General features: G+C 35.8%; 1 protein-coding gene across 5 annotated transcripts in view; it reads left to right on the top strand.

The window, feature by feature from the left end:
• The window catches only part of MAP3K13 (mitogen-activated protein kinase kinase kinase 13), a 140082-nt gene that overhangs the window by 16434 nt on the left and 103226 nt on the right, over positions 1–20422 (top strand). The window contains exons 1-2 of one of the 5 annotated variants that reach the window (XM_033126542.1): positions 12543–12627; positions 15783–15965. The exons of 2 other annotated variants lie outside the window; for them this stretch is intronic. The gene's annotated coding sequence lies outside the window, so the exon portion shown is untranslated. Of the gene's footprint in view, positions 1–1755; positions 1831–12494; positions 12628–15782; positions 15966–20422 lie in introns of those variants that run through there. 2 more of the 5 variants (XM_033126551.1, XM_033126522.1) reach the window with 2 other exon arrangements.

Genomic DNA, 20422 nt, shown 5'->3' with positions numbered 1-20422 from the left:
ATTCTCTTGTAGTACATTGAGCATCTTTACAATGATTATTTCACATTCTTTTTCAGGTAATTCATAGACCTCTGTTTCTTTAGGGTTACTTTCTGGAGATTTATTTTGTTCCTTTGATTGGACCATGTTTCCATTTCCTCATATGTCTTGTTATTTTTTCCTGGGATTTGTGCATGTAAAAACACAGCCACCTCTCCCAGTTCTATGGACTGACTTCATACAGGAGAATACCTTCATGAATCAGCTGTACTAAAGGTTCTGGGGGGTCTCTCAAACTTAGTTTGGAATTGTGTCTTCTTTAGGTTTATGCATGTGCTTTCCCAATGAAGAAGTTTGCCAGTTTCTTTTTCAGGAGTTTATGAACTTTTGCTGCCTCTGGTGTGGGTCTGTTGTATTACAGGTTTTCTGGTACTGCAGCTAGCCTGGATGCTCTCCCCTGCTCTCAGTAGCCCCTAGGCCTCCAAAGTGTGCTGTGTTCCTCTGCACTCTAAGTCAGGTGAGACAGACACCAGTCTCTCAGGTAGTCCCCCCAAAACCTGGAACGTTACACGTACATTGTACTCTTCTCTCTCCCGCCTCACGGAGAAGCTGTGAGTAGGATGTTTATTCCTGATTGTGCCAAACTATGCCAGCTTGAGGGAAAGGCTGTAACAGGTGAAATGAAATGACTTTTCTACCCATCTCAATGTGGCTGTTCTTGGCTTTGAGCTTTTCTGGGGTACTACAACTTCTTAACTAATTTCTGGAAGTCACATAAAGACTTTTTAGACCATATATTGTTGTTAAGTTAGTGTCTCTGAGGGAAACTAGATCTGGGGCTTCTTATTCTGCCATCTTGCTGACCCTCTGTGGGGAAATGAGGTCTGGGGCTTCCTATGTCACCATGTTTTCTCTACTTATAAAGACTAGTCATGTTGGATTAGGGCCCACCCTACTCCAGTATGACATCATCCTAACTTGATTATATCTGCAAAGAGCCTGTTCCCAAATACAGTCACATTCACAGATACCAGGGGTTAGGACTTCAACTTACCTTTTATTGGTGGGGGGTGCAGGACGAGGATATAACTGCAGCCTCCACTGGTGCTCATAAAAGATTGAGGGCAAGACATAATATTAGAGAGAGACACCCTTTAGGACAAACAGTTAGAAAACCCTACCCACTTTACCAGTCATTGTCTCATATGAAACAAAAATCTTGAGGCACTAGGGGAGGGACAGGAAACCCTTCTGTTTTCAGGATCCAGGTGAAGACTTACTGGTTCTTGGGGTCGTGTAGAAGCAAAGGATATCTTCTTGGGGAGGGGCAGGTGACTCTCTACTAGTGATTGTTGCTACATTATATTTAGTGTGGGATCTGCAGTGCTGGAGAATGTTTTGCAGTGTTCCCCCACAGATGCTAGGTAGAGTTTCACTGCCCTAAGGTTGGGGTGGGGATGCAGAAAGCCCTATACCCAAGGTGGATGCATAAGGCCTTCCTAAGATTGAGGCTGGATGAAGAGAACCAAGTTAGTTAGCACTGAGTAACAAACAACAGTAATCTACTTATGGAGGGGCCAGGATTCAGAGAAAGAACCTCTGCTGTGGCACAGGCATGCTGTGACTACTGAAAGCTGAGGGTGGAGCAGGAACACTGAGTAAAACCCTTAAGTGTCCTGTGCTCCACTCTAAGCACAAAGCAGCTGCCCACTGCTGGAGGAAGGTGCACAAAAGGTAGCTATAGCAACAATAAAACAATAAACACAGCTCAACTATTGACCAGATTATCTCTCTTTGGGATTCAGTTTACTTGGCTGCAGAACAGAAGAATAAGCATGCCCATTACCAAGAGTAAGTATTCTTTTTCTCAGTGTGTATGGTTATTCTATAGACAATGTCTGGCATTTAATCAAAAATTACAAAATATGTGAAAATAACAACAACCCATTTTTCAAGAGATAAAGCAATAGACCCAGACCCAGAGATGACTCATGTTAGAACTATCAGGTAGGGACTTTAATTACTATGTTATAGAATCTAGTGGGAAAGGTGGGGCATGTGCATGAACAGAGGAGGAATTTTAGCAGAGAAATATAAACTATAAAAAGAGTCAAATGGACATATTAAAATAAAAAATAGGATACCCAAGATGAAGAACTTTGATGGGCTTATCAACAGACCAGACAGAGCTGAGAAAAGAATAAGTGAATTTGAAAATAGGTCAATAGAAATTATCCAAACTAAAACACAAAAAGAAAAAAAGAGTGATGTGAGAAGCAAAAGAAATGAAATTAATATGGCACAAATTTATCATGTATCTACATTCATTTTTGTGTTCCTTAAGGCTTCTCTGTTCTAGCTACTTCTGCTTCTGACATTTGTGGGGGTGAATGTAAGCTACGTTCAACTTTCCAGAAGAAAGCCAGGCTTTTTTGGTGGAAGTTAAGACAATTTCTAGGAGTTGAGTCAGAAGGCACTTCAAATTAAACTGTTTTGTGTCTCAAAATTCTATGTCTCTAAAGAGCTCACACCAATGGTACCTTGATTCGACTGGTCCCTTAATTTTCTCCTATTTTAGAATGAGTTTCCTAGGAATATCCCTACTCCAAATAGCAGTCTCCTTTATTTCTTCCCTTCTTTGAGAATGTTAGTCTCGAAATCCCATGTGTTTTCTGTCAGCCCAGAGACATTTTTACTCATTTTCTTGGCACCCCAGGAAGGTCCTCAGTCCCATTAAGATTCCAGCCACTGTTATAAAATAGTGTAGAGGTATTCTAGGAAAAAATATTAAAAAGTAGTGCTCCTTTTGCTAACTTTTCCTGATACTCTCCTCTTTCTGCATTCACTCGTTTACCCTTCATCTCAACTTCTGAAACACCAGTATATTCTGTAGAAACTCAGATTGTGAAATGTTTAATTTTTTCTGTCCTGAAACAGCTTTTGAGAGCAAGATAGATGACTGGGCTTAAATTCCAGGGCAACACTGATTGTACTTTCACCTTCTGAAAGTGAGGGAGTGAAGCACCAAGGTTAAAACTAGAGGTGTGGCCTAAACTGGGGAACTATTTTGTTTCTATTCTAAATCATCCCTATGACTACATTGATTTTCAATGGTGTAGGGTTAATTTCATAACCATCTCACACTGGAATGGACAGGTTCCTTATAAGCCTTTTCACACTAAGTCTGAAATAACTTCTCAGTGAAAATAGTTATTTTAGAAATTCCAAAATAAAGCAAAAACAAAGATGCTTTATATCATCTAGATTTTAAGGTAGTTATATTCATGTAACAGGAATTAATTATGGACTCACTTCAGCATGATATATTCAGTGTTTGACATACTTAAAAATTGTCCTGTCTTTGATAGTTTGAAACTGTATCAAGGGTAAATTTCTTGAATTTGATAAATATATGAAGTTTTTCTCTATATAATTGATCCTATAAATATACAGTATCGTATATATTTAAATTGTATCTTTTCTTAAATGGTCTAAGGGGAAAAACAGCCTTTCATTTTGTGTAAAGTTTATTGATTCATCTGCAATATACTATCTGAGCTCAAGGTGCAGAGACAGATACCACTTGGCATACCATTCTCATGTATCATGTGAAATTAGTTTCTATTTGAAACTCCAGATAGAAACTCCAGAACTGATGGGGAATTCCAGCAAGGTCACTCACCAGTTACAACTTTAAAGTAAAATCATAAAGAGAGAAAAAGTGCCTTTGTGTAAACATTAACCTATCTGCTTTTAAGTGGCTTTTTTATTTTTAATATTAAAGGGACAGCTCAAACTGGATTTATTTTATCTGTCAAATAAAAATAGTAAATTTAACTAATTTGGAGGTTAAGTTTATGTTTTTGTGGTCTACTATATCTTCTGGATTGGCAAAATATCTAATGCTTTTAACAGAAAAGGAGAGAGAGTACAGGTAGGAATTCTTTAAAATGATTTCACTGTGTTTTCCTTGGTAGTTATATCAGTTGAAACAGACCCAGTTGTTGCTCTTGAAGCTTTATAAACCTGCCCTTGAATGACATTGACAAACAGACAGGCATTTGATTAAGCACACATTGCTGGATATACATGATGAATTAAAGTATTGTCATTCTGTAAATGTCTTTTGTGTGGTCTAGATACACAATGAAATGTTGACTGTTTAGAAAATAGCAAGAGAAGTTATTCATCCATAAGCTGGCAGTTTATTCAGTCCTGATACTATAAATCCAGATTTTATTTAATGTTAAAATTTGCATATATGGTGCCTTATTAAATGATAGCATATTGAAATTAGTTTTAACTTTACTATAGGTATAGCTTTCAAGTCTTTCATTGTTGTAGTTGTGTCTGAATCGGTAGGGCCTTTGATAAAGGTTCAGTGTCTGACCTGCAGCATTCTGTATAATTTGGTGCTTGCTCTCCCTTCTACCCCTTGCACCTCCTTCTGTTGCAGAGAAGGAAGATGCCTTCCCTGTCTACCTTTGGACAAAGTATGGCTTTTATAAAAGATGTTTATTAATTATTGAGTAGATACAAAATATTTACAAAATATCCACAAGGCTTATAGAATAATTATATAGAGAACATATGTGTACCTATAGCCCAGTTCAAAAAAAGCAACATTACCATTATCTCCTGTGCACTCCTCTCTGATCCTAAATTTTTCTTGCTCCCTCAAAGGTAACCAAAGTTCTGAATTTTGTGTTACTAATTTTTTTTGCTTCTTTCAATGGTTTTATCACATGTCTGTATATCCTAAACGGTATATTGATTAGTTTTGCATGTTTTTAAACTTTATGAAAATGGAGTCATAGCGTGTGTAATTTTCCTAGCACTCACTGTTTTTGTTACTCTATATTATAGTCTTTGATTTACCCATGTCAATGCATATAACTATTGCTCATTAGTTTTCACTGCATTGTGTGAGCATTCTGGCACTTTTTAGCAGAAAAATTGATGAACGCACATTTGGGATGCTCCAGTTTTTAATTATTACAAACATTGCTCCTATATATGCGTATATCTCATATGCAAGAACTTCTCTGTCAATGTTTCCCAACCTTTTTCATGTCACATAGAAAATGATAGATAATATTTGTGCAACACACTGCATTAAAGAAGCTGTGTCTCTGGCTTGGGGGCTTCTGCTTGGCTGGAGGGTCGAGGAGAGCCATATCTGGGCATACCTATAGCCCATTTGTTGCAAACTCAGGTACTATGGCACAGTAGTTGGGAGCTCTGCTAGGGTGTGTGCCTGGGAGTTAAACTGCTGGTTTTAGGAACAGCCTTCTTCACCTTTTCTAGGTAATACCGAATTGCATGCTGGTCTTAATAATTCCATTTAACTCACACCCAAAGTGCTTATATCAATTAATATTCCCTGAATATATAAGACAAAAAGGGAATCATTGAGAATTCTACCAATCTCATGATTATGAAAGTCAAGTAGAAAAAGGAAATAATTTATGATCCCCTAGGATATCAATTCAGATTTACTTTCTCCAAACACAATAATGTCAAAATTCCTTTAAAATGTGACAGCAGAGAGTTGCGGACAATCCACAATGTTAAGAAGTGGTAACATGTCCCCTTAGTTGTTATTAATTGTGAAAGCCAACACCCTAGGCTGAATGAAATGCTGTGAGAGCTGTAATTCTGTCTTCCAGGTTGAATGTTGCATTAGCTTTTTGTTTCTTAGCCTCAAGAGGTTCTTTCAGACAATATATACAAGATGCAGTAATGAGAGCTATTTACTGTAGAACTTTTAGTTTAGAAACCCAAACATTTAGAAAAGAAGACGTTATGTTTTGACTATTGGTAACATTGGTTTTCTTTAAACAGTAAAAATTTCTATCGGAAGTACATTAGGATAATAAGTGATTATATTAATACCTCTAGTTCGATGATATCAGACTAGACTAGAGTCAATTTTAGAAAAATTATTAACCCTACATATCTTTCCCATGACATTTTCAATAAGCTCCTATACATTACTCCTCTAATGGCTTAGAGATATAAAAGATATAAAATAAATCTTTACTTGGTGCAAGTATTGCCTTATAGACTGAGGACTGTTTAAAATTAGATGGAGAATATCAGCGCAAAGCTTTCAAATTTATGCTTAGCCTGGTTTATGAAGACCTAATGCTAAAGTAGTATCTTACTTTACTTGGCAGAGAATTATGTATGAAAAACTGTTTCCATTTTACTAGTACACTGTGCAGTGCACATGTCAGGATTTCACTTGTCTTCATATAAATTAGAATGTGAAGCACAGTCACCAATTCTTGTATAAACACTTATGTTTACATTATGTGTGTGTTCATATACATGCATATACAGTAATCTGCCCCCTTATCTCTTGGGGGGTATATTCTAAGACCTCCCCAGTGCATGCTTGAAACCACAGATAGTATCAAACCTATACACAGAGGGTGCCAAAAAATGTATACACATTTTTAAAAAGGAAAAAACTGTATTAAAATTGTAATAGTTAACATATACTGATAACAAAAGATGAATACAAGTCACATTTGACTTCTGCAATTATAAGAGGTGCTCAAAGTGGTTACCATCAGCATCCGGACACTTCTGATTATGGCGAACTACTGCTTGAGCAACATTGACCGAAGTGTCCACTTGTAATCATTTTTTTAGCACCCTCGGTATAATAAGTTCTCACTTATTGTTGTCAATAATGTTGTCAACTTTAAATGAAATGATGTATAAGGAAACTAATTTCACCATAGGCTAATTGATTTAAACAAGAGTTAAGTTTCTATGGCATCTTATCAACGTTATAATGAAACAACGTTGAATGGAATGATGTTATTCAAAGTCCTGCTGTATACTTTTTTCCTATACATGCATACCTGTGATAAAGTTTAATTTATAAATAAGGCACAGTAAGAGATTAACAACACTAACTAATAATAAAACAGAATAATTATAACAATATACTGTAATTAAAGTTATGTGAATGTGGTCTCTCTCTCTAAATATCTTATTGTACTGTACTTACCTTTTCATTCAAAGGAAGCACTTTACAGTTTCTCTTTGGCATATTTGAATTGCCAGCATCACTGCTCTTGCATTTTGGGGCTATTATTAAGTAAAATAAGGGTTACTGGAACACAAGCAATTCATTACTGAGATAGTCGATATGATAACCCAGATAGCTACTAAGTGACTAACGTGTGGGTAGCTGTACAGCATGGATACTGTAGATGAAGGAATGATTCACATCCTGGGCAGGATGGAGTGGGAAGGGGCGAGATTTCATCATGTTACTCAGAATGGCGCGCAACTTAAAGCTTATGAATTGTTTATTTCTGGAATTTTCCATGTAATATTTTTGAACCACAGTTGATTGTGGGTAACTGAAACCATGGAAAGCAAAATGGCAGCTAAGGGGGGACTACTGTATACACATATATATTAATTTGTGTATATGCGCACACACCACCCAAGTATATGTATATACATTATGTGTGTGTGTATAGAATTGGTTGGTACTTAGTATATATTCATCAGTCTCAAATAGCATTGATTAAGTATCTCAGTATAGTTGACACTGACTTTCCTGTAAGTGTGTAGCTAAGCTCTAGCTACAGATATAAAGGATAAATAATATATGGTTACATAAATAGCAATAGCAACTAGTGGGAAATATGATAAATTCAAGATTTTCTTCATTTTTCTTCTTTAGATATAAAGTATTTATTGTAATTTGCCATGCAAGGCCATAGTTCATAAAGTTTAAATTATAGGTATCCTGTGTTTTAATAGCAAGCCCACATTACAGCCTAGCTGACCATTATGATTTCTACCCAAGTACACCTTTATAGGAGTGGAGAGAGAATTTGTAGCCCAAGAAGAAGCAAGGTCACCTCCTATAAAGACATTCTATACTTTCAATTTCAGGATTTATCTTAAAAGCTCATGCAAATTTTGCATTCTTCTCCTGTTTCAATATATTTTCCTCCAGACAAAGCTGATGCTGCATGAAGATCCATCCTGTGGCTTCAGATGCAGGATCGTCATGCTTTCGGAAGCATGACAATAAATGGAATCCCATTTCCCAAAGACCTTTAAATCAGAAGTGCTTCCTTGTAAGAAAATTTTGACTTTTGTGGTTGGAGTTCCATTTAAACTTTACTGAAAGTATAAAGGTCTCTCAAGTCACCTCCCCCGCCATCAATGATCTATTTTTAACCAACTGTCTTCTGGTCTTTTGCATATCATTTCTTGGACAGTGCATTTGATGAAACCCTTATTCTTTGATCTTTATTTTATCTTGGTTTCCAGGAAAATTTCCCTATCCTGTTTCTTTTCAAAATGCTTTGGCCATTCCTTCCCTGTCTTCTTTGCTACTCCTCTCTTTCCCTGATTGTGTTTCTGTCCCCAGTTGAGTTTTAGCTTCTCCTCCCTCATTCTATATCACCTTTCTTAGCTATTCCAGTTCTCTCCGTTCACCTGAACTCTCAGCTTGTAATATCCAGATGCCTTTGGGACAAATCAACTAGGACACGTTAGCGTCCCTTCATATTTGGCATTTATAAACTCACTCCCACATCCCAGTGCCTTGCAGAGTCTAGCATAGCAGGGACCAACAAATAATTATTGAATTAATGAATGAAATGAATCTCATTCCCCTTTAAACCATCTTCCTCTTCTAATTTTCATTTTTGGTCACTGGTATCACTGTTCTTATCTCTGCTCTCTGCTGTTACAAATTTTTTTTGTTGTTTTTTTTTCTGTGGAAATATATCTCATATATATATATATATATATATATGTATATATATATATATTAGTTCTTTTCATTGTATTTTCATGACTTTTACCCTATTGAGACCCTTGTCACCTCATTCCAAGGTTACTCCCAGTTTCACATCTGGCCTCTTTGGTTCTAATCTCTCTCTCCAAGCTATTTCTACCATAGCTACCCTAATAACTTTTATATATTTTTTATTGTTTTAATAAGCTTTTTATTTGGGAAATAATTTTAGGTTTACAAAAAAGTTTGCAAATATTTTTTATTGTTTTAATAAGATTTTTATTTGGGAAATAATTTTAGGTTTGCAAAAACAGTACCTTCACCAGTTTCTCCTGATGTTAACATCTTATATAAACATGGCTCAATTGTCAAAATTAAAAAGTTAATATTGGTACATGATTATTAACTAAACTCATTGATTCAGTTTTCACCAGATTTTCCACTACTGTACTTTTTGTATTCCAGGATGCCACATTGCCATTTAGCATATCTATTTATTTTTAAGTAGGTATAACCAGCTTTGGTAAAAATTCAAAAAGGACATAAGGATATATAAGTCTGTTTTCCACCTCTGAACCATAGCTATGCAGTCCCTTTTCTAGACTCAACCCGCTGTTTCTTGTTTCTTGCATAGTCTTCCACATTCTCTACACACACACACCATTACATTCTAAATATACTACTCTTACCTTACTTTTTAAAACTTAATATTGCTCGATCATTCTTTATCAGTAACACAAAGTTGCTTATGTTTTCATTCCAGCATCTCATTGTGTATCTGTACTGTAATTTGATTGACTAATGCCCTACTGATTGGCATCTTTCGCAAACAATGAATATCCATGGCCGTGTGTCATTTCACATGTGTAGGTTTTTAGTTTTTGCTTCGTTAAAAGGGTATGTGCATTCATAATGTGATTGCCAATTTGCTTTCCAGAGGGGTCCTCCCAATTTATCCTCCGTTATTTTCCTGTAATCTCACCAATATTGTGTCTTATGAGACTTTTGAATTTTGTCACTTTGATAAGTTAAAATATAGATTAAAGTTATGTCATTGTACTTTTAATTTGCATTTCTCTTATAGTGAGTGTGGTGTAATGTCTTTTCATATATTTAAGAGCCATTTATATTTCGTCTTCTGTGCACAGTTCATATACTTTGCCCATTTTTCAGTTAGGTTATTAAAATATTCTTCTTACTATTCTGTTTTCTTGCTTTAAAATCTCTCGGATTTTCCTATTTTCGAATTCATTAATTTAAAATTACCATTTTCGTGTACCGTTTTCAAGACTTTACATCTTATGTTTCAACTCATTTCACACTAGTTTCCAACAACCACTGCTGCTCTGACCAGTGTGGTTTACATACTCTCCTGAGGGTATGCTCGTGTCTCGCTCGTTCCTCCCATCATACCTTCTTTCTTTGTGTCCCCCCTCTTTCCCCTCCACTTGTGTCTCCTCTTTTGAGACAGAGATCATTGCCACTTTCTACAATTGAATAAACTTCCTTTAAATTTCAAGTAGACTTCTAGAAAGAATAATTAATTAATAGTTTATAAATAGAAAATGATAACCACTAAGAGACAGCACCAAATTATGGGAAAAAAAACAAACACCAACAACCCAAAAACCTGCTCATATCAAACTAACCACTTAAGTAAGTAAGAGTTCTAGAGGATTGGGATGCCATAGTCATATCTTTATTTATTAAGGCACTTTATTCTTATTTGATAAATTTTGTATATTTGAGGAGTTATTCTTATTTGATATATTCAAGTAGTTAAAAAAAGGTAAGCTATACGAGAGTAGGTGATTTTGTAGCTGATCAAACTTGTGTACCTAAAGTGATTCATAGATCAATGTTAAACCGAAAGTCTCTAAAAACAGAACTCTGTTCTCTGTTTCAGAACTCTTTTCTTGATCTTGACTGCTCCATATGTATTTACTAAAACTTGATGAATACATGGACATTAAGTAAATGCAGTTAGGCTTAAAAAGGATACTTCCTATGACAGAGTACACAGGCATGACCCCAAATTATCTTAATAGTTTGGAAAGATGGGCTAAAACCAATAAGGTGGAATAGAAAAGAATTGAATGTAAAGCTCTGCATTTCATCTCCAAAATTAGTTGAAAAAAGAATGAGGATAGAGTCATGGATCTGGTTTGATATAGTTTGTATGACAAAAACTTAGGAGTCCACTAATTTAAGAGTATAATGCATTCAAAATCTAATACAATCTTTAGTTGCATTTATAAAATTATAGCATTCACATTAAGGATCTTGATAGTTACACAATTATTTTTTTCTTCATCAGACCTTATTTGGAGTATTTTATTCAGTTCTGGGTTTTATATTTTCAAAGGGACATTTTGAAATTAAAGTACCTGTATTGTTTTTCTATTGCTTCTATACCAAAATTATCACAAATTTAGTGGCTTAAAACAATGCAAATGTATTACCTTACAATCTGTAGGTTAAAAATCCAAGATGGATTTCAGTAGGCCAAAAGCAATGTGTCATCAGGGCTGCATCCCTTTCTGGAGAATCCAGGGGAGAATCTGTTTCCTTGCCTTTTCCAACTTGTAGCAGCTCCTCCCTCCATCTTCAAAGCCAGCACAAGTCACGTCCTCACTTCGCCTGTCTCTGACCACAGCCTGGAAACGTTCACGCTTTTAGAGGATTCATGGGATTATATTGGACCCATCGGGATAATCTCCCCATCTCAAAATCCTTAACCTTAATGGCATCTGCAAAGTCCCTTTGGCCATGCAAGATAGCAGGTTCACAGATTCTGGTGATTTAGGGAGGGCATGCACAGCTTCTGGGTGCCACCATTCGTCTGCCTCCCCCAGTGCTTATTACAGATCCTTATTACAGGATCACCAGGATATTGGAGGAGCTAAACTGGATACGGAGAATCAGACAAAGAACAACTGAAGATGATCCCAAAAGTCATGCCGAGGACAGTATGAGATAATAAAGTGATAGTGCATTAAGTACATAATAAATGGTTTCTGCTTTGAAGGCAAATGCTACAAATTACAGAAATATAGTAGCTCAGAAGGGAAAGAATTTACGGATGTGGAAGGGGATGAAGCAGCATAACATTTTGTCTTGCAAAGAACAGAATTTGGGATCCAAGTTTTCACTTTACATTAGATCAGCAGGTGGTTTCAATGATAGAAAGCACTAAGTTTAACAAGAACTTGGTATTATTTTCCTAACTAGTGAGGGTCGGGGTTAATGGGGGACTACAGTAGAGAAGCAGCTTTCTGGCTGCTTTTGCCATTTGCTGAATGTATAGATTCAGAGGAGGAGGGAGAACTTTTACCAAAGGAAGAAAGCAAAATTTTTGAAGCTCAGAGAAATACATATACATACATATATATACATACATATATATGTACATACATACATATATGTATATGTATATATGTGTGTGTGTGTGTGTGTGTGTGTGTGTGTATATATATATATATATATATATATATATATATATATGTATGTATTTAGTTTTCCTCCCCAGGAACATATGAGAATGAAATCCCCTCTAAAACTAAAGCCCAGCCATCAGGGATTATTGAGATTTTTCAGGCTTTCCCTATAATCTTCCTCCCATTTGTCCCTTTAAATGCACTGAAATCAACCTTTAAGACGTTGCTGATAGTGGTTATCAAGCAGGAGTTAAATTAACAAACCCTCCCACCTCCCTCATGGGGTGGTAGCTTCCAAGGCCAGAGTCAATGTGTATCAGTGTGAACCTGATCCAGAAACAGCCCGCAAGGGAACAAAGTTTAGTCTGTGAGGAAATGGGTGGCTGCTGATAGTTTCATGCTGTCTGTCCAGACTCAGCTTTCTGTGGTGTAAGTAGTTTTATTTTTAAAATTATGATATTTGAATGGAAAAGGGATTGTAGGAATAATTGCCATCTAAGATTAAATTAAAGTCCTGCCTGGCCCTAAATCTTGTGTGCTAGACCTACTTAAAAGAAAGCTTTGGCTTTTCACAAGTAGTTTTATGATAAAAAAATGAAAAGGAAAGCCACGAAGTTTTTTAGCAAATATTCTACTGCTTGCATAAGATGATTTTTTAATATATTATCTGTGTTGAGGGAAGTTGTTTACCATCAGAAAGTAAAAGTGAGTGAATAGATATCTGTTGCCCAGAGATTGATTATTTCTACGTAGTGCTTAGATTTCTCCCTGATGTTCTTTCCAGATGTTTTTCCTTTAATTTAGGTTCATGTTACAAGTTTATGTTAGCAAATATTTAGTAGCCTCTCAGGTAATTAAACTGAAGGTTTTGATGTTCAAATAAATTAAATAAATGAGAATAAAGTAGAACTTTAATACTGTGTAATAAAATGTTGGAATCCTAGATTTGAGAGCAGCAGAATGTATTTTCAAAGAGGAGGAATTTTGTGAAATGGATGGAAATAGCAAACAGCCTTAGAAATTTCATGCAACTTTGGAGAAATCTGTTTTTAAGATTTTGACATATACAGTAATTTTCCAGACTAAGTTTCTAGTACTAACATGTATAAAATTAATTTCATATAAGAAGTCAGAATGGTTGTATTTCAGTTGCTATACTTCTATGTGGAGATTAGGATTCCAGGAACTACACAAGCATTGTTGCACAAGCATTGACTTTACTGAGTGCAGCTATGATTAGAATGTTAAGGTTGCATTTGGTGTTCGAAAGGTTGATGTTTTCTATTTCCCTTTTGCCACAATGTATTTAAAAAAAAAAAAAAAAAACAACTCCCAGAACAGGACAAATTTATAGCTTTGAATATAGAAACAAAGTTTGATGTGGTTAATATACAAAAGTTATAAAGGCTGGCTAGTTGGCCAGTAGCCTTTTAAATCACTTAGGAAGTGCTGAGGAGACAGATTGTTTATGTAGAAATACACTGGATTTCCTCTTTCCTCTATCTTCATGTCAGACCTCAGGGACATTCAGTCTATTTCTCTAGCCTGCTTCTTGTTCCTGCTGGACTGAGCCCAGGAGCCCAGATGGTGGTACTGGGCCCCATCTGACTCTTGATGGGATGGAAGCCTAAGACACACTATCCTAGCAGGCTCTAGGACTATAATGAAGTGAAACCTTTACTCATCCTTTAGATTGATAAATTTCAATGATTTTAGGTTCCTGAGCTGAGTAACTTCCCCAACTCAATAGCCTCTGCTGGGCCAGGCTGCTTATTTAGTTGTTAGTTCATGGGGTGAGGGGATGGGGGTGAGGAAAGGAGCCAACATGGAAGGGGAGACTGTAACCATGGGAACAGCTGTTTCCTAAAGGATTGAAATACTTCAGTGTTGTAAAAACACCATGCCGGTGTGTACTGGCGGAATCTTAACCTCCAGTAGCTGCCTCTACACCCAAACCCTTGCCCTTGCCCGACAAAGCCTGCATGATCAACTTCTGACCGTTTGTTTAGCATCATGCCTAGCATGCTTCTCCTGAGTCCGTTTGCTCCAGGTTCCTAGGAACACATCAAACTTGTTTCTGCCTGCAGGCTTCTGCTGCCTGGAGAGCGCCTCCCCTACACTGTTTCTTCCCTCCGTTCGTTCAGATCTCTACTCAAATGCCACTTCCTCAGAGACACCGCATCCCCACATCCACTGTAGTTTTCCTTTACCCTGATATACTTTGTTTTTCAATAACTACCTGGCATTATTTCAATATATATATTTAATTTATTTTCTATAGATATCTAAAATATATATAGTATTTCCCGCAAGAACACAAGTTCTATGAAGGCAAGAACTTCTTTGACTGAAATAAAAATGACAGTGTATATATCATGATCAGGGAGTATAAAATTCAAAATTGTTAAGACACCAATTCTCCCTAAATTAAGCTATATATCCAATGTAATCCCTATCAAAATTCAAGCAGGCATTTTTGAAGAAATTGTCAAGTGATTCTAGAATTTATCTGGAAATGCAACTGATAAAGAATGGCTAAAACAATCTTAAAAAGGAGCTGTAAAGCTACAATAATCAAATATTGCCCTAAGGATAGACAAATATATATGTGCAACAGAACAGAGCATCCAGAAATAGACCCACACATATGAAGTCAATTGATTTTTGATCAAGGTGCCAAGTCACTTCAATGGGAAAAGGGTAGTCTTTTTAAACACATTGCTGGAACAAATGGATTTTCTTGTGGACAAAAAAGAAACTTCCCATCTTTTTCACTCCATACAGAAAATTAAATAGACATGGGTCATAGATCTAAACGTGAAACTCAGAACCAGAAAGCTAGAAAAAAATAAAGGAAAAATATCTTTATAATCTTGGGGTATATAAAGATTTATTGAGCAGGACACTAAAAGCACTAACTATAAAAGTAAATTAAATAAAATCAAATGAGTTTATGTACTTACTGTAAGACTTCTCAGGACTTGTAATAGGCTAATGTTTCTAGTAAGAGGGTCATGCAGCATTTCCCCGAGTGTTTGACCACTGAATCCTGTTTTCATCTGGAGCATTGAACTAACATGCAGGAGTGAGTATGCCATAGAATATAGTTGGAGAAGTGTTGCTTTGGCTCTGTCCTCAAAACATACTATTTTTGAGAGCTGTAATAAGTTTCTCTTTCTTTGGTGTGAATTAATGTAATTGCATCCAATTTAACAACCAGAGTAGAGAAAACCTTTCTGCCAAAAGAACTGTGATCACGCCTCACTCCAGATTGACTGGTCAGCCAGCCAATGTCGCAGTTGTTATTACTGATAGGCCAGTGTCATATTGGACTGGAATTCGCCATAGTAAGAGAAATAAAGAGTGATTAAAGGTGCAAAGCATTTTTTCCCTGCTGCTGGTTCCATATACTTGTTAGGCCTGCTCTGCCCTGCTCCCTCACTGCCTGTCAAACTCCAAGTTGTTAACCCTTTGCCTCTTTCAGATTGCTCAACTCCTTTGGTTCTCCCAGTTCCTAATTGCTTGAAGGCCTTTTTTTCTGTGGCATTCCTAGTCTCTGACTCATAGTTCACTGTCCAAATCAGATTCCTCTACCTGCTGTTGCTGCCCATCAGCTGATTTTTATGGAATATAAATTGTCACATAAGAAGTAGGAGAAGAACCAGAAGAAAAAGTAGAAGGAAACCAAAGCCAAACTCCACCGAGACCAGAATTTGGCCCAAGGCTCTTACTGCTCAGGGAAAGAGATCTCAGAAAGAAGTCAAATGGTATGTAATGCCAGGAAAAATATACAGAGAAAAGAAAGCTTAAGAAAATTGTATTTAAAAAATTGAACTACTATAGTATATATTAGTTTGTCATGAATGTGAAAAGCTAATAACCAGATATGGAAATGTCATCTGAATAGAGCTTACTAGAAAGACTATACATGACTAGAAGTTAAGAGGCTTTAATTTTAGATCTTCCACTAATTTGCTTTATAATAGTAAATAAATATATTCTTTTGTTTTTTGTTTGTATTTATTTTTTAAAGATTTTTAATTAAAATATAGCTAACATACAATAATATATTAGTTTCTGGTGTACACAATAGTTATTCAACATGTATATGAGTGTACCTAAAGAAGTGATCACCATGATAAGTCCAGCTACCATCTCTGACACTGTATCACGCTATCACAATATTATTGACTATATTCCCTATGCTGTACATTACATCCCTATGACTTACTTCTTTTATACCTGGAAATTTGAACCTCTTACTCCCCTTCACCTTTCTCTCTCCTTTTTAGTTTTCTCAGTTACAGTTGACATTCAGTATTATTTTATATTAATTTCAGGTGTATATTATAGCAAATATATTCTTTACAGAGAAAAATCATTGCCCTCACCCTCATTGCAAAGAAAAATGGTATGTGTATATATGTGTATGTCTGTGTATGTATATATGTACACACATGTACTTGCATACTGGGCTTTGTCACAGATACTTTCTCATGTGTTACCTCATTTAATCATCTCTGTCCATATCTCACCTTTGTCATCTGGAAAATGAGATAATGTCTCACTCTGCCTTCCTCACAAAACAACAGGTATAATCATAGCCAGATAAGAAAATATACTACTTTCAGCATTACTCTAGAATTAAGGAATAAATCATGAATGCTATGTTGAGAGATGTATACCAGTATTTCCATAGCAAAATGGTGTGATGAATTCTGGTACAGTTTATTTGAAAAAACATTTGCAGACCAAACTTAGAAGAAACAATTTACACAGGATACTTCATAGACATAAAAGACGATTATAGAACACCTGGAAAGTACAGAACAACCTTTTTTCTACTTCTCAATAAATTGTAACTCAAAGTAAACAGCTTTCACAATACTTTATGACACACTTTATCAAAGAAAAACAGGCAAGAGAGATACTTAAACAAATAAATAAGGGCAGGATAACAACATAGATGACAATAAAACTTTTACATTACAAATTGAAAAACAGTTTTTAGCCTGTATTAAAATAGGATGAGAAATACCACAGAAGGCACCCAGGGTTATGGGGGTCAAATGGATTGATGTTTGTATAACTCTACTGCTTATTAACCTGGAGCTGGGAGCGAAAAGAAATTTGATCACTTTTCTAGCAGGCTGATCCTTTATTATAATCAGAATGGCAAGTTTAGGAGCTACTGAACCCCACCTCTAGGCTGTTTTTCCACTGTTCTTATAACTTTCAGAATTTAATAAGGGGGTGGGGGTGGGGGCACAACAGCTGCCAAGTGTCTGGGAACCTACAAGATTTCCTCACTGCAGTTCCCTAAAATAACTAGGGGATCATAAACTAGCAAACAAACTCATCAAAGAAAGACCATAAAAAATTACTATTTGAAAAAGGCTACCTATATAATCTACTATCTGGAAAATGATTAGATAATAAAGTCCAAAGGAACAGACATGAAAAACAAAGTGGCACTGTGAAAGAGAAAATAATTTTTGTTAAACCTTTTTCCAGTTGGAAGATTCAAGAGTAAAGTATTCAAAAAATACAGTTAAGAAATCATACAAGACAAACATTAGAAGCAATAAATAGCAAATTGGAAGTCAACATGTAGGTGGGTGAATAAAGAAAAATAACCGAAAACATGAAAAATTACAAACTAGTATAAAATTTATCTTTGCACAATACCAAAGTCAGCTTTACTCAACACCATGTGTCCACCAAATTTTGATATTTGTTTTTTATTTCTAGCATTTCCTTTTGATTCTTTTTTATACTTTCCATCTCTATGATTAAGTTCCCCATTTGTTCATGCTCGTCTTTTCCACCAGATTCAACAGAGGGAGTCATTGTGGTGGCAGTTAAAATAATCCATACATAAATTAAAACTTGTAGAACTGTCCACCATAGAAAGTCAATTGTACTGTGTGATAATTCACACACACACACACACAAAATTATGACCTGTTTAAAAAAACAATAATAGGGGCCGTCCCAGTGGCTCAGGCGGTTGGAGCTCCGTGCTCCTAACTCCGAAGGCTGCGCGTTCAATTCCCACATGGGCCAGTGGGCTCTCAACCACAAGGTTGCCGGTTCAACTCCTCAAGTCCCACAAGGGATGGTGGGCAGCGCCCCCTGCAACTAAGATTGAACACAGCACCTTGAGCTGAGCTGCGCCCTCCACAACTAAGACTGAAAGGACAAAAACTTGAAGCTGAACGGCACCCTCCACGGCTAAGATTGAAAGGACAACAACTTGACTTGGAAAAAAGTGCTGGAAGTACACACTATTCCCCAATAAAGTCCTGTTCCCCTTCCCCAATAAAATCTTTTTAAAAAAACCCACAATAATAATGCACAATAGAGTTAAGAGCATATAAAAAGTAAAATATGTAAGAGCAAGAGCACAAAAGGTGGGAAGGAAATACGATGTAAGACTGTAATAAATTAAAAGTATACAATGTAATCTCTAAAAGAGTGGTCCTCAAAGTGTAGTCAGATCACCAGCAGCAGCACCTGAGATCTTGTTAGAGATGAAATTCTCTGGCTTCCCTGCAGACCTAACTGAATCAGAAACTTGAGGTATGGCACAACAATCTTTCTGTTGTTTTGATGCATGATAAAATTTAAGAACAATTACTTTAGAGCAAGAGTTGGGAAACTTTTTCTATAAAGGGCCAGATAATAAATATTTTAGGCTCTGTGGTCTCTGTAGCAACTACTTAACTCTGCCACTGTAGCATGAAAACAGCCATTGATGATACATAGAATACAGTGGGGCATTTCATGTATGTAAATTATATGTCAATCGAAGATTTTTCTAAAGTACAGAATAAGAGTCTGGAATAAAATCTGCCATTCACATTAGGTGATATCCTTATTGCAGATAAAATAAGGTAAAATATGGGGAATGAGTATAAATTCTTCAAGAAGAAAGATGGGGAAGACGGTCCCAACAGAGGAAACATTTATAACATTTGGGAAGATGTATGGGAATGAAGGAAATTTGGGATGCTGTTATATGCAATGGGAGCTAGCAAAACATTTTCACCAGGGGAATGAAAAATCAGATTGTATTTTAGAAAGATCACTCCTATGTGAATTGAAGGAGAAAGAGATTAGAAACAGGGAGATAAGTTTAGAAGATATTGTTACGGTCCAGATGAGAGAAAATAATCCAAGGCAAAGACTGGGAATGAAGAGTAGGGAGTGGCACTTGAATAATATTTAGATGGAGTCAATTGGATTTAGTGACTGGCTGGATTTATTAAAATATGAGCAAACATTCGTGAGCCAGTCATTGTGCTTTGGGCTGTCAGGCTTTTTATCTCATTCACCCTTAACAACAGCCATATAGGTAGGTGTTACAATTATCACCATCACCACTGTCATCATCGTCATTTTACAGATAGTGCTGGGTAACTCGCCCAAGGTTATACAGCTTGAAAGTGGCAGAGCCACCGTTTATAATGTACAATTTCTCGGTAATAAATTGTGGGAATTCTCAAAATAATTTATGTCCAAAATTGCTAACATAATAAGAAGGAAAACAATGATGGAAAACTAATTTCATGACCAAATATAGAAAAATCAAGCAAATTGTAATATCAAAGGAACCATTTGATTTAAATAAAATCCTAGGAACACACAACCTATGCCATATTTTCAAAGGAACAATTAAATAGAATTTCATATAAGTATATTTCTTTCTCTTTATATTAATTTTCCCCAAAAAGTCTTTAGCAGCAAATGTACACTTTATTAGTATAGCTAAGAAAAGACATAATGTTGAAATCATATTTCAATATCATTAAAAGGAGTCAATATTTTTACATAAAATATAGAAAATACTTGTCATAATGTTCAGAAACATGATAAACCAGAGATTAAATTTAATACCATATGAAAAGCCTCTTAAGCACTGGTAGAGGAAAACTATATGCATTAAGTTTCTCAAAAAGAAATATATATTGATGACGCTGATACATTTTAATATTTTAACAATATAATTTAAAAAATCTATCATCCAATAAAGTTTTCAAATCATTTTTAACAGTGATCCTCCAATTAGTTAAAAATGCATGTTATCAAACAGATTTTTGTTCAGTATCTCTAAAGAATATATGCTCATTGATGAAAACTAGAGTTATGCCTAATAGCAGAAGGTGGTTCAATATCAGGAAAAAGTAAGACTGGTGCAGTCATTATGGTAAATAGTATGGAG

This window comes from Rhinolophus ferrumequinum, chromosome 2 (genome assembly GCF_004115265.2).
Source record: "Rhinolophus ferrumequinum isolate MPI-CBG mRhiFer1 chromosome 2, mRhiFer1_v1.p, whole genome shotgun sequence".
NCBI lineage: Eukaryota > Metazoa > Chordata > Mammalia > Chiroptera > Rhinolophidae > Rhinolophus > Rhinolophus ferrumequinum.
Note: the sequence above shows the minus strand (reverse complement) of the source record. Positions and strands in the feature narration are given on the sequence as shown.